This window comes from Tyto alba, unplaced genomic scaffold (genome assembly GCF_018691265.1).
Source record: "Tyto alba isolate M040663 unplaced genomic scaffold, T.alba_DEE_v4.0 Super-Scaffold_42, whole genome shotgun sequence".
In the NCBI taxonomy this organism is placed as follows: domain Eukaryota; kingdom Metazoa; phylum Chordata; class Aves; order Strigiformes; family Tytonidae; genus Tyto; species Tyto alba.
This window is the reverse complement of record NW_024881318.1, coordinates 27763757-27778338: the sequence shown is the minus strand read 5'-3', so window position 1 is coordinate 27778338 and position 14582 is coordinate 27763757.

Here is a 14582-nt window from a genome sequence, read left to right as displayed (position 1 = left end):
TCCAAGTCAGATCCACCTCTGGCCTTGGCCAAGCCCATCAGCGATGGTGGTAGCACATATTTAAGATATTTATTATACATATTTAAGAAGTGGTGATAACGTATTTAAGAAAGGGAAAACCTGCAGTGAAGGGAGGAGTGAGATGTGAGATATAACTATGCAGACACTGAGGTCGGTGAAGAAGGAAGCAGGGAGTTGTGCCGGGGCAGAGACTACACTGCAACCCATGGTGAAGAGGGCAAGCTGTCCCCTGCATCCCATGGAGCTTCATGATGGAGCAGATGCCCACCTGCAGCTTGTGGATGACCCCACATCAGAGCAGGTGGCTGCACTCAGAGAAGGCCAGGACTCTGAGGGAAGCTTGCACTGGAGCAGTCTGTTGCTGGGAGAACTACAGCTCGTGGGAGGGACCCACACCAGGGAAGTGTGTGAGGAGTCTTCCCTCTGAGGAGGAGGGAGCAGCAGAAACAATGTGTGATGAGCTGATCTCAACCCCCATTCCCCATCCCCTTGTGTCACTATCAGGGAGGAGGTAGAGAAATCAGTAGCAAAGATGAGCCCGGGAAGAAGGGAGAGGTGAGGGGAAGGTGTTTTTAAGATTTGGTTATATTTCTCATTATCTTACTCTGATTTCATTGGTAATAAAATAAAACTAATTTCCCCAAGTGCAGTCTGTTTTGCCCATGACCATAGTTGGTGAGTGAGCCCTCCCCCTCCTTGACTCAATCACCAAGCCTTTTGTTATATTTTCTCCTCCCAATCCCCCCTTGGGGGGGGAGGATGGAGTGAGCAGCCACAAGGTGTTTAGTTGCCAGCTGGGTCTAATCCACAACAGCATCCTATTCCTACAGCTCACCATCATTACCATCAGAAAATGTTTCCCACTTTCAAACAAAAAAACATTTCTGTCTTCCCTCCTCAGTCTCCCATTCTTGGGGCTGAAAATCCCTCTGTTTTTCACCATCAGATGTTATTTTCTACATCCCTGAGGACCCTTGCTGCTCTTTTATGGAGTTTTTCCAGTTGATGCCCAGCTTCTCTTGTGCCAACACAGCTCTTGAGCTGGCTTGTCCAGTAACAGGCTCAGCACATCTGCCTTCAGCTCACATTGCTATCCCTAATTGCACTTTTCCCTCCCTCCCTGCAACTGGAGGATAATGTTTCCTCATGTTCACCTTTGTAACTAACTACGTCCCAGATCCCTTTCTGCCAAACTCCTGCCCATTTAGCCCTTCCCTACCTGTGCCCATTCGTCTCATTGCTTCTAAGACAGGAGAGCTTTGGATTTGTCTGTGTTGAGTTACACCATTATTTTTCAGCCCAAATCTTTAATTCATTGAGACCTTTTAGAATTCAAATCCCTCTTGAGGTGTGCTCATTGCACTCTCACCTTGGTATCATCTTCAAATTTAATAATCTGTCTCTACTTTATGAAAAAGTTGACTAGTGGTGGACAAAAACCAACCTCAGCCAAACCTCTCACAACAGTCTTCACTTCTAATTCACCAGTTTTCCAGCCTCCTTGTTGACTAGGGCTGGTTTATTGCTAATGACTTCACCTGCACCTCCCCTCTGATTATAAAACTCGAGTCTAGTCTTTCTTATCTACTTAAGGTGAGTTAGAAATAAAGATATCACTAATGAGGGGTAAGATTTTCTCAAACATAAGCCATCATGTGTAGTTGGAGAGAGTTGGAAAGACCTGTGCCAAAGGAATCTCCAACCCAAATGAAGAAACCTCACATTAAAATGGATCGGTATCTACTGCTTCATCTTTCTTTCAGCAGTTTAGCACATTTCGTCTTTAATACTTCTAATAAATCAAGCACTAAGGTATCATGCAGTTTTTTCTTACAGCAAAGAACAGAGACCAAAAACAAGCAAGGGGAAAGTAAAAGGTCAAGAAAAGGTAAGATATCTCCCAGCCCCTGTAAGAAAGTCTAAAGATTAGTCTTTAGGGAAAACAGAGCTACTGGCGCTTTGCAGTTTGATATTTGCATTGTAAGTGGCACTCCTGGTTTGGCTTGGGTTTTTTCATTGTGCCCAGTGTTTAAGACCTGGCTAGCTCACAGCTGTTCCTCCCTGATTTGGCATTACAACAGCTTCTTCACATAGATTATTCCCTGAAGCATTAAGCACAATTAAAAGCATTAAAAAGATCAATGTACATTTCTAGGCAAATCTTCTGGTATTTCTCCATTGCCTGTCCTATCTCTGGCTTTTCTTCATACTATTATTTTTGTCTGCGTAAAATTTGACAATAACTATGTATTTCAAAATGTCTTGAAGATCAGTGCTGCAGCAGAGTATAGCTGAAATTCTTTGTGAAGATCCTCTTGGAGTGAAAGCAATACAAAAGCTAAAGCTACAGATATTAGAATTTTTTTTTTTTAATTTTTTTGGTAATAGCAGATTCTTTCATGTCCCTTGGCTGAGGCTTCTGGTCAATAACAGGTCACAGTGCTGGCCAGGCTGGCTGCTGCTCAGGTGCCCCAAGCAGGTACTCCTTGCCCACCAAGCAATCCAGATAAGGTATTCAGACAAACTCAGACTCTGCCAGTGGCATGGCCACCGATAAATTTCCCCACTCCAAGGGCAGATTTACCCATCCTTACTGTAGGCAGTGCAGCATTCATCCATTTCCCACAGTCAAGACTGGGCCAGCAGATGAGTCAGTCTGTCCTTTTCATTTACCACTGCACCACTGGTCTTTGCCCCAAGGGCTTTACAGTCTACTTTGAAGCAAGGCATGAAAGAGCATAAATGAATGGGGGAAGGACAAATGGAGATCAAAGATGACCAGGGCAATGAAGATAAGATCAAGTAATGATGCATATCTGCCCTTTCCCAATTTAATGGTTACAAATAGACTTAAAAATCAGCTGACCTTCCAACAAGTTGAGGGTTAATTATATTGAGTGTGGTTTGGTTTTCCTATTTTCAATCAGATTTTTCTCTTTCCTCAGAATTGTCCCAGCAGAAGTAATTCTGAGTGGAAACTACCTGTAAAGGCCAAGGCTTTTGACCTAGTTCAGAAAGGGAAGTCTGAAAACAACATAGGGCAATTCAAGGGAGGAGTGAAAAAATGAGTCATTTAGGGTGCCAGCCAGAGGAAAAGGGGAACAAGGTCACAGAGGAGGTCAGATTAGGAGCTGGTGGTCTAAGATACTTGGAGATCTGAGGATACAAATCCAATCCCATTTTTGTGGCAAGCAACACAACCTTGTGCCAGGGCTTCACAGCTGCAAAAGGAGGGCAGAATTGTCTTTTTTTTTCCCTACCAGAGGTATATACAGGAAAACAAGAGAGATTAAAAAGATTGATGTCTTCAAATATGGCAATTGACAGCACAGTACAAGAGTAAGTGCAGGAGCCTCCGGAGGAGGGCTAGCGCCATGAATTTGTGAGCCCAGTACTGCAGGGAAACCACAGAGCTGTGCAGAGCTCTAATAAATAACAAGATGGAGACAAGAAATATAGAAATTTAGAAAAGCCATGAGGTGACCCTGTCTGCTGTGACTCAACATTTAATAAAATTAAGATTTAACCTTTTCTGTAGTTTCATGTGGAAAAGTCACAACCGCCTAATATAGATTCAGCTCAGCAGCCCCCTACTATCATTTCATGTTGTGAAATCATATTATTCCAAACGCTTGACTTCATTACTATGGCAGACAGATTACTGTTGTTCCGGTACCTTTTTGTGTATGATATGCACACCATTGCTTCTCTGCTCTGTTTACTACCCTTTTTCATTGTCTCCATGAGGCACAGGGTAACAGGAAACCCTACGGGTTTCATTTACTCAGTATGCTATTTTGCTAAAATATTTTTCTTTCATATAGCATTCTCCCCCCTCTCCCCCCCCCCCCAATAAATACAAGAATATTACTATGGTTGAAAAATCAAGCTAGGTAGGTAATGTCAAATTGGCAGACATTCAGCATCCTTCAATTACCCCCCTTGTACATATGCATTCTGGCATAGCCTTTAATTAACGTAATCATACAATTTTTTTTTCCAGTGAAAACATGTCATTAGGTACCCAGGATGAGTGAGGACCCAGTACAGAGCATTCTGCTCTCTCCTTAATGTTTAACAGGCTTATTTTCTCTAATCCTCAAAACCCTGCTCTGAAGACAGACTAATTAATTTCTGCCTGTTTTTCTCCCATGCCACTACAGTATGCAAGTGCTTCAGAAACAACATGTTAATTTTCACAGTAGCCTGGGGAGATGGGCAAGGGATAAGGAGGTGTGGGAGGTAATAATTTTCATTTTACATGAAGCGGGCCAAAACTGTGATTCTCAGTGGGGGCCAGCCTCAAAGACAATCCCCTTGTTCCCATTCCACCCCAGATCAGAAAAGCATAAATCGCCCATCCCCAAGCTGGAGAACAACGCTGGGCTCTGTGAGGACAGTGCACACTTCAGTCAGTGACAGAGGCACCAGGAGGGGTTGGTGCAATCCTGGGACGTGTGGCCCTACCGAGCTGCCCCAAGGGATGCAACGAGCCTGGGGAGCCCAGGGGATGGTGTGCACCAGGATTTATGTGTGCAGGATTTGTGCTCAAAAATGGCCAAGCTGTTTTGGCTGAAATTTTCCAGCAAAATCAGCCTGACCCAGAGATCTGGTGAGGAAGTGCTCAACTCAGGGTGTCACAGTTTATCAAAAGCTACAAAGAGACTCAAAACCGAATTTGGCAGTCAGAAGCACCAGATAGCTGTAATAGTAAGCCCTAACCCTCACAGTGAGATAAAAAGTAGCCTGCCTGGCCATATCCAAAATTGAGATTGATTTCCACAGTCTGACACCGTAGTTTTAACTGCTGTTCATGCACAGCACTTTTGTGTGCCCACATAATCAATTAGAGCTGCCAGCAGCTAAACACAGCCACGTTCACACACCAGCTCAGGGAGACAGACCAGGGCAGTCTCGCCTGCTCTGGGCTGCTGATGGGCCAGCTCTGCTCTGGCCATTACCACTTCTGCCCAGGGCCACCTCCTGCCGTCACCAAATTCAGGGGCACAGCCACCTGGTCACATTAACGTACGTATCCGTATGCACTGGAAAACGTTGTTACAAGGGTACAGCTCAGGACCACATCCAGCACCAGGTGCTTTCTGATAATCAATCTGCAGGAGTTTGAAGGACTCCACTTTAATCCTGACGGGTGAGTGGAGCAATGTGGGTCCACATTGTCCAGCTGGTGGCAACGTGCGGCTGTGAGGATGAAGGACCCTGGGCAGGATTCTCTTCCAGCCATCACATATTTAAACATCACATCCTGCTACAATGAGACCCCGTTGACACAGAGTGATTACTGAAGAGCAGTAACAGTCAGAGACCCCTGAGCACAAATAATTTTCTGAAGCACTGACATGACATTTTTACCCAGCTACTGCGAATAGAACAGACATGAATAGGTCTGAAACACAACTGCTTACAAAAAAAAATTAAAAAACAACATATGTGAAAAGCCGACAGCTCAGGCACACAGTCAAGCGATCACCAGAGTCAGCTATATGTGGCAGATCTGTGCTGCAGACCAAGTGCTGTGGCTGAAGCCTTCCCTGCTGAACCTGGGAAGCCTTACGCTGAGCCACATTAAAAACCCTCCATCAAGTGACATTAATTCATCTCTATGACACTCAAAGACATAACAGTGCAGCACCACCACTGCCAGTTTTTACTCCAATAGACAAAGACTGGAAAGCCTCTGCAACAAACCTTCATATGCCCATCTCTCAGAAACTTTTCTGATCACTTTCTTTAACCTGGTGTCGAAGTCACCCCTCTTTTGCAGGTTCCTCACCAGGCAAAGAAAATGCCTTGAAGATACACTGTACTTATGCTCCACGAGAGAGGAATCAGCATAGGCTTCAAACAGCACCTCCCTCTTTCTTCCTGAAGGGTACTGAAACAGGGATGCGTTCATCTCAAAGTCAGTGGAAAACCAGATTGTCCCAAAAGTTAAAGATGTGCTTGCAGGGCTGGACTGAAAAATATGCTTTGATGCTTTTCTGAGTCAGTGCCAGAAACAATTCCCCTGATTCATCCCTTTTGCTTGAGACTCATCACAGTGGCAGAGAGATGGCAATTTTCACTAAAGTCTTGGTATCAATGTGAGATTCAATACATCCTTAATTACAATACTTTGACTGTCATGTCCACTATATTTCAAGGAGCATGCAAAATCTTAATCTCCATAGGACTGTACCAGCCCACAGCAAACAGCTCTGGGAATATCACACAGCTCCCTGTGGGACACAGGTATGACAAACCATTCCACATTACAGCAAACACATATTTTAATCTTCCCCTAAAAACAGCAATTCTTACCCCAGTTTGCTAGGTAGCAGGTGACTGATTGTGCTTTAAGCAAGCACAGACTCTTACTGAGGAAAAATAAGCAATTTTCTGAACATTCTTACAGTAAGCAATCATTTTAAATCTAAAGTCAAAGTAGAGACTTTCTTTAGAAAGATCTGTCTGCCAAACTCTCTGAACATATGTGCTTTTTAAGCAGGCTTGGGCAAAATATTTTATATATATTGATCAAGTGACACCAACAGGCTCAGTAAAACCTTCTAACTCTGCTTTTATGAGCTGAGAATAAAGAAAGTTACATTTTGGAGGAGAGTAGCAAACCATAGCTACCAATATTCAAATGCCAAAAACGTCTGAGTGAATTCCAGATGTCAGCCATGTGTTATGGTTTCATAGTTCAGCTCTGAGTCACAAGCACAAAAACCTGTTACGAAACACATGCTTGCCCGTGTGTGTGCGTGCACACACCAGTGTGAACTACTTAAAAAAGGGAAGTTGTATTTTTTGTGGCGTTAGTAGCACTGGAGAAAAGTGGTTAATCTGAACTGAGGTGGGAGAAAATGATCAAAGTTTGTTCTATGTCATGGACCAAGGGTGTGACAATTTGTCATTTTAACTTTTACAAAGAATGAGTTAAAACTTAAGAGAATTTAAAAGCCCACTTGACAAGCAAGTATAATCCTTTCAAATCCTAAAAGTCCAATCACACCCTATGTCTTGAATAATCACTAGCCAAAATCACCCACATCCCTGCCATGTAAAACTTGTGGAAGTCCAAGCAATTCTAGCACAGATCTTTCAAATAGTAATATTTATATTGTGGTTTACTAGGTCTTTTCACTGTTTTTTTCTTCTCACATAAAAGGAATAAATATGTGTGGCACCGATGTTTAGCAAGAGATATCACATACCTCATCTTCTTTCTGGCGAAGAAACATAGGGACCCATTTATCACTCTGTGTACAGTTTGTGGCCATGATCAGGCACCCCTTGCCAAGTGTTTTCAGCTCTCCCTGGCTCTGGATGGTGGGCTTGCAGGGGAGCTGGCAAGCGAGATGCTGCCTCTCTGCCATGCTTCAGCTTGGCTGCCTGCCCAAAGCAGGGACCTGCACACAAGGGGAATAATCTACTTTGGTTATCAATTTTTCACCCATTCCTTCCTCCTCGAACCAGCATTGCCTGTGCTGCACTCCCACACGCTGCAATCATCCTGCTCCCTCCCTCCCTTCCTCCGTCTGGGTGGCCCTCCCAAGAGGAGAAGGAGGTAAGTCAAGAGCTGGTCCCCAACTGGTCTTGGGGAATTTGCAGAGCAGTGAAATCCATAAGGAGCTATGGACACTTTGCCACCCCCAAGAATTGCACCCCTGAACACCCACAGGCAATCTCACAGCACATGTTTTCTTGGTGTATTTCAAATGCCCACTTGTATTTGGACACACACATGGCAAGTCTGTGCACCCACATAGCCACTCGTGTGTGCAAACCTGAGCCAGATAGGCCAGCATGTCAAGTGCACGCACACACACATGCACAAGGTGTGCAGTAACTACATGTTAGACATGCACAAATAGACCCACATTTTAATGAAATTTAGGCCTTTAAATCTATGTTTAAATAAGCGCTATTAGAGGATTTTAATGACTCCTTGAAAGGACAAGTGGGATGGGGCAACGAATTGGCCCAAGCAGAATGACTTCAAAGAGGACCTGCTGGTAGGCTGAAGAGGGGAAGAAAGGAGGAACAAACTGCAGCCGGGGGAACCACAGCAAGGTGCTTCTCAGCAGCAGAGCTGGCTGGAGGCTGTCTGCTCTTTGGGGCCGCCCGGCTGCACTCCTCAGCTGCTAGAGGATGGTTGACAGATTAAAAAACCTGAAATTATGCTGGTGGTGTCTTTGTCCCAGTCTTGAAAAGCAAGAGACAGACAGTGCTTGCTAAGTACCTGTGTGCCGACAGCACTTCAGAGGTTTCAGCCTGCCCCAGAAGTGCCTGCAAAGAGAACAACCTGCTGCTTGGGAGCTCACAAGGGGGTTTTCATATTGTCTCCAAAGCTCCCACCGCCATAAAGTGTGAGCCTGGGGGCAGGGAAGGACGGATGTTAAAGCACGTTGAAAAAAAAAAAAAAAAAAAAAAGACAACTACCAAACACGGTTATGGTCCAGTCTTTGCAAATTAAGATTTCACACGGGAATTTGGACAGGTACAGTGTTTCCAAATCTAGCAATGGCAGTCCCCTGCCCTATATAGCTGATCCTTATTTATCTTGCTGTGGTTTCCACCTAGCCAAGCCCCACGGCAGCAAGGATTTCAGACTCGGTGTGGCTGAGAAGCAGCAGCCAGCTCCCTGATGTGTCAGGTGTGGGGGGGAACTGGCCCCAGCACTGGGCACTTGCTTCAGAGGGGAAACCTCTGCCACCAGCTCTGCGGGTGGCTGTGTGCTCGGGGGCAGGCCCGGCTGCCAGCGACACCTTATCACAGAGATACCACTTACCTCCCGTGTGCAAACGGAGAACACCACCTTCTCATGGCAATGCCAGCACAGCCCTAAACAGCTCAAAATGCAAGCAGCGAGGAAGAGGCTTTCAGGATACCTTCTTTTCAAGCCTTACATATACTGCATATAAACCTGGCCCTAATTTTGACAACGCTGGTAGAAACTCCCCAGATAAAAGCCTCTTCCTGAGCTGCTGCTGTTTGCAGGGGCTGCAGTGGGAAAGCATGCCCAAACGACAGGGGCAGGAGGAGCTTGGCTCCACGGGCATGACCCGGTCAAAGGCAAGGTCATGCCATGAGGTTTGCAGATGGACATCACAGAACAACAGCACTTGCACATTTTTTTGTCTGCAGTGTGACTCGATGGGAAACAAGGCTGATGGGGTCGAAATCGAGGCGGAACAAGCAGGTCCTGCAGGGGGGAGAAGGCAACGTGTGGAAACAGACAAAAGAAGATGAAAAAATTAGATGTAAAAGGACAGACATGTCACACGAGGGGGTCATCACTACTTGGAAAACACAGGTGGATGACCCCAGCTGGTTGAGGTGTGCAGACTGGGGCTGTGGGCAAGGGCCAGTGGATATCAAAGGGCCACCTCCCCAGGCACATTCAGGGTGGGCCCCCCCAGAGACACAGAGCATTGGAGCTTTCTTTAGCCACTGCAAAATAAGCCATCTGGAGAAGGGAGGCTGGATGCATACCCCACCAGCTGTCTCAGTGTGGGTCAAAGGTGCTCTGCACACACCTACATCCCCTGCAAACAATTTTTGCAAGGTTTTTGACAATGCAGCCTGGCAAAATGTGCGTTGAGCTCCAGCAGTTTCTGTTGGGTTTGGTTTTTTTTTTTTTTTTGGATGATGATTTTACATAAAAGCCTACCCACTTCAGAAATACTGTCATAAAAATTAAAATATGCAGTAGTGTACTGTTCTCTGGGGGCTGCTGCCAAAGCCATGTTAGAATAGCTCCATCTCGTGGAAATCGGCAGTAGAAGTGGGGGCAAACAGCGACGAACTAGGAGAAAAGCTGTAAGAAAATGCTGGCAACTTGCTCCTTGGCTGTGTGTGCCAGCAGCGACTTTGGTTCCCATCTGCAGGGGTTTCACTAGCCCTGTCCATCCCTGAGTTTCACTCCAAGCTGCAGGTTTGAAAAAAAATTAAAATATCTTTGTGCAAAGCCAACAGAAACAGCATATTTTATCTGACTTTTGACATATAACTGTAATATTTACATGGTTAACTTGTAATCATGCACAGAGCTCACAGGAAGGATTGGGGCTGCGTGGTGGCTTCAAACTCTGCCACATAGAGATCCACTTCAGACCATCTCCCAAAAAGACTCCTTCTACCTCTGTCACTCCCTGCCTCCATCAGTTAATTTACAGCTGCATCTGCACCTTGCTCAGCATTTCTCCCTTGTCTCTACCATCTAGTTTCCCCTTATTGTTTTGCAGCTTGTTCCAGGAGTGTCTGTACCCCTGAGTGTGTACTCATAAATCAGAGGGAACATCTGTACTGCAGAGCTCAAACACATTCCTGTCTTTGAAAGATTTTTCAGTTTAGATAAGCAACCCATTCAATCATGAATATGAAGCAAGTACACAACATTAAATCCATGAGGTTACTTTTTAAAATAATAATTACTCCCTCTTTCCTAATGTACTGCTGGATTTATTATCCTGTTTATCCAGACTCTGAGTTTTACCCTTTGATACCACAGTTTATCTTGCAAGTCTATTTAATCCCTGTCCTGGGGGACAAGAAGTGGATTTCAGCATCAAAGACATGTCCTTTTAGTTTTGCACTGTTACCAGCACTTAGAATCATCTGAGAAAATACAAAATCTTTCAGAATTAAGAGGTCTGACAAACACCCCATGAACTGCACAAGATGTCAACAAGCCACCAACGTAGATCCCCAAGCACAGGTGCAACAGTCCCCTCAGGTGAAACTGCACTCACCTGCAAGGTGCAAAAACACAAAAATAATGCTAAGAAGATGAATTATCCCTTGGATTTCAGGGGAGCTCTGCATTGCCTTGCCATGCTCAGGGCATCCTGGGGTTGCCTCAGCAAATGGTGCCCATTCAGCGCATGGGCACGAGAGCTGGGGCTCATTCCCAGGAGAAAGTGCCAGCAGAAAGTGCCAGCAGAGGAGGTGCCAGCAGAAAGGCACAGCAGCGTGCACCACAGAGATCCCGTACGGCTGGCCACCACGCGGTCCGGGCTGATGCCAGTCTGGAAATGTGACCTAGAAAAGAAAGGCCATGGAAAATGCTGTTAACTGAAAACCTAGACACAGCCATGGCTAAAGGGAGGCTCCCCAGTGTAACTAGCCAGGCTTTCCTCTAGCAGTGGGTAACCCACTAAACCTGTTACAAATTCCAGCTCCTTCCCCCTGCCCTGTTCCCTCTGGGCAGGAACCTCCCTGACCCCCTGCTCGCTCCATGATGCCAGCCATGACTCCGCTGCACCAGATAACACAGGATTTGATCCAGCAGCAAACCACACATTGCTGTTCATGCTGCTTAGGCAGTTGAAATCCAGAAGACACAAGTGGTGAAACTAAATAAAAGTATAATACAGAAGTTGAATTCTGGAAATCTCATCTGGATCACAGGAATTTCACTTTCTGCCATTGTTCACCCCACCATACTCATCCAAAGAGTTATTTCCACTCATTTCTAAAAAAAGACCATTTATACAGTACTATTGCCCGCCCTAACTTGTGTTGTTTAATCAGGCCAAGCAAACTCTGGCCAGGGCAGGCTTACTGCTCACAAACAACTGCATATTGAAAGAGACTGCTATTTTTTGTCACACCAGCACATCTTCAGGATCTACCTTTTTGTTTATTAAAATGTAGGGCCAGCGCCCATCCCCTTATGTTTCTTTAAGACCCACTCTTCTGTGATCTAAGGAAAATATACATCCTGTGTTGCGCTGCAGACTGACAGAGACATGTGTCTCTGCCCCCAGGCTGTGCAGCTCAAATCAGCACAGCAGCATGACAAACTACAATTCACACACCTGCTGGGACCACTTCTTCAAACATGGTTTGTCTCCAAGAGCTGGCGATGGTGGCCCTGACCAACACCTGCTAGAGCCAAACAGGCGGTGATGTGACGCAGCGGTGGGAACGGGGGCTGCAGCACCAACAGCCTGTGGATGCTGCAGAGGATGCTAGGCGGAGGAGAGGGTCAATTGTTCTGAAAAGTCAACAGCAAAATAAGCATTGAGTTAAATTAGAGCAAGGAAAATATAGCTATAGCAAGAGGAAAAAGCCAATAATCAATGGCAAGTGTAATTAGGCAAGAGGCCCCAGTGCAAGAGGAACCTCTGACTATCAGCCAACACCATCCCAGCAAGGCTTCATCACCAGTGTCTGCAGGAAGATGGAGCTGGGCTGGAGGAAGCTACACAACCTGCTGCTGCTCCCTTCCTTTTGGGCTAGGGAGATTATCCATCCCAGCCCTTCCCCGCTACCAGCCAAATAGTGGGATGGTTGTTCAGCTGCTCCCAGACACCCCAGGAGAGCACAGACCTCTGGGGTATGGTCTCTCAAGCATTTCACTGCTTTTTTTAAAGTTATTGCAGAAAGAAAGGGAAGTCTACTGCTTGCTTATGGCTTTACTATGAAAGCAATTGATATTTTGGAGAGATGGCAATATGCAAGGGATTAACATCAAGCCAAGCCACAGTGTGGAGCTCTGATGTGCTTTCTCTGCTGGCAATAAAACCTTGCCAAAGATTGAGTTGCCAAGTGAAAGTCAAAAGACTAATCGCTAACCTGCAGTCAGTTACCCCCAGCAATGCTGTAGGACATTCATCCAGCAATCTTTCAGGGGAATGAGGAGTAAACCAGCCTGTCTCTGACCTGGGTCTGACAAACTCATCAAGTCTAAACGTTAAGTGATTTCTGGAGCCAGTACCTGATGGAAGGAGGGACCCTGTGGCCTCAGGTCGTTGGTATCTGCTGAGGCCAGCAGGCAGAGGAGGCACAGCTCCAGCAAGGACCACTGTGGAATTGCTCCATAAGCACAGGACCACTGACCTCATTTCTACATCTTTAGTCTGGCTCAGTAGTAAGAAATTCCCCCTTCAAAACCATCTGATAGAAAGATCTCATTGGCAGCACCCAACCTCAGTCTCGTCTCCCAGCAGCTGCACTGGGAACAAACCCCTGGATTTTAACCATGAGTTTGGTTTGTTCTCCCATCAGCACATCAGATCGGTCAAGGATTCATGCTTGGCAAGAAAGACAAGATCACTGTGAGGACAGAGACTTTGGAGCCACATCTCTGAAGCATATTGAGGACAGAGGAACAAATGTTACCCCTCTGGCAAAATTAATTTAAGGCATCGACATATTCCCAGCTGGAGCAGCATGCATATTACTTTGTTACCTCACATACAGTCATAATCAGCATAGGATATTACCTGACATCTGTATGGATGTTCATTGGCCAAAGACCATCAGTGCAAAATGAGCAGATAAGAATTTGTTGATATGAATGAGGAAGAAAGAAGAAAGACACTTGAGAAGTGAATTGAATCAGTCAAAACTGTGCAGAGACATAATTTCAGGTTCCCAGGACACCTGGATGAGTACAACCTATGGGGTTTTTTTAGCTCAACACAGCAATTTTACATTTCTCTCATTATTCTCACCCACCCTGACCAGAAGCACAGCCTGCTGCTGCATTTCTGCACTCTCAGGTGGAGGAGAAGAGGTGGTTCTCACCTTCCCACATGCTCTCACCAGTGGCCATCCTGCACCAAAGGTCATGGAAACCCTCTCTCAGCTGGGACAGGGCTTGGGACACTATCAACCTGCTTTGGACACAGCTGTGGCACCTGGGTTATGGGTGCTCCTCACCAGCATTTCTTACTTGAAACTGTGGGGAGAGGTTTTTCTCCTCTCTTCCTGGAGCTCTATACACTGCAATTAATGTCACTTAGCAACAGCAATTCCTTTTAAGATGCTCTTTCGTCATTTCAAAGCTTCTGTGTCTAAAGTTCTTTAAATAGCCTGAACTCACACCCACTGCCTCAGTTTGGTTCTTTATGTCTGCCTGGTTTCTTCCCATTGCAAGGTTAATATCTGCAGCCAGCCAAAGCAAACCAAATCCAATGAAAATGTAACTCTCAGGGTTCAGTCCAGTCTCTCCATGAAAGGGCTGAAAAGCTCCTTCTCCCCAAAGCTGGGCCAAGCTACAGTAAAGACCAGCTGAGGAAAGGGGAAGCTCAGGAGGGTTTTAATTCTGGTTCTTTGCTTGTTACTCAAGTTGGACTTAGAGATGCAACCAGATTTCTCTTTCATCAGTCTGAAATTTAGCATGCAAGACTTGCACAGCCCAGTTTGTCAGATTCTGTATTGTTCAGAGAGAGGAAGAATAGCTTGTTACTAATTATTGAAATCTACATTTTATCTTAGCTTGATAGTATTGATACAACCCACAGAGAGTGAGAACTGGGTATTTTGCTTGTTTAGCAAGGAACAAAGTCTGTGTTTTAGGGACAGGGAGAAGTCTCACAGCTGTTTCACAGAGTAGGTGATTAATGCTCTTGCTGCATCACCATGTTTTAGGCTTTTCCTCAGAGTGCAGCCTGAGCATGCAGCACCCACTTCACTGGCAGCAGAGCCCACACAGGTTTTACTGCTGGAAAATGGGGGTTCATCGCAGGGCAGGTCAGGACAGGTGGTCTTGGTCCTCCCTAGATGCCATGTCTCCTCTCTGGGCACTATGCAGATGCAGTGGG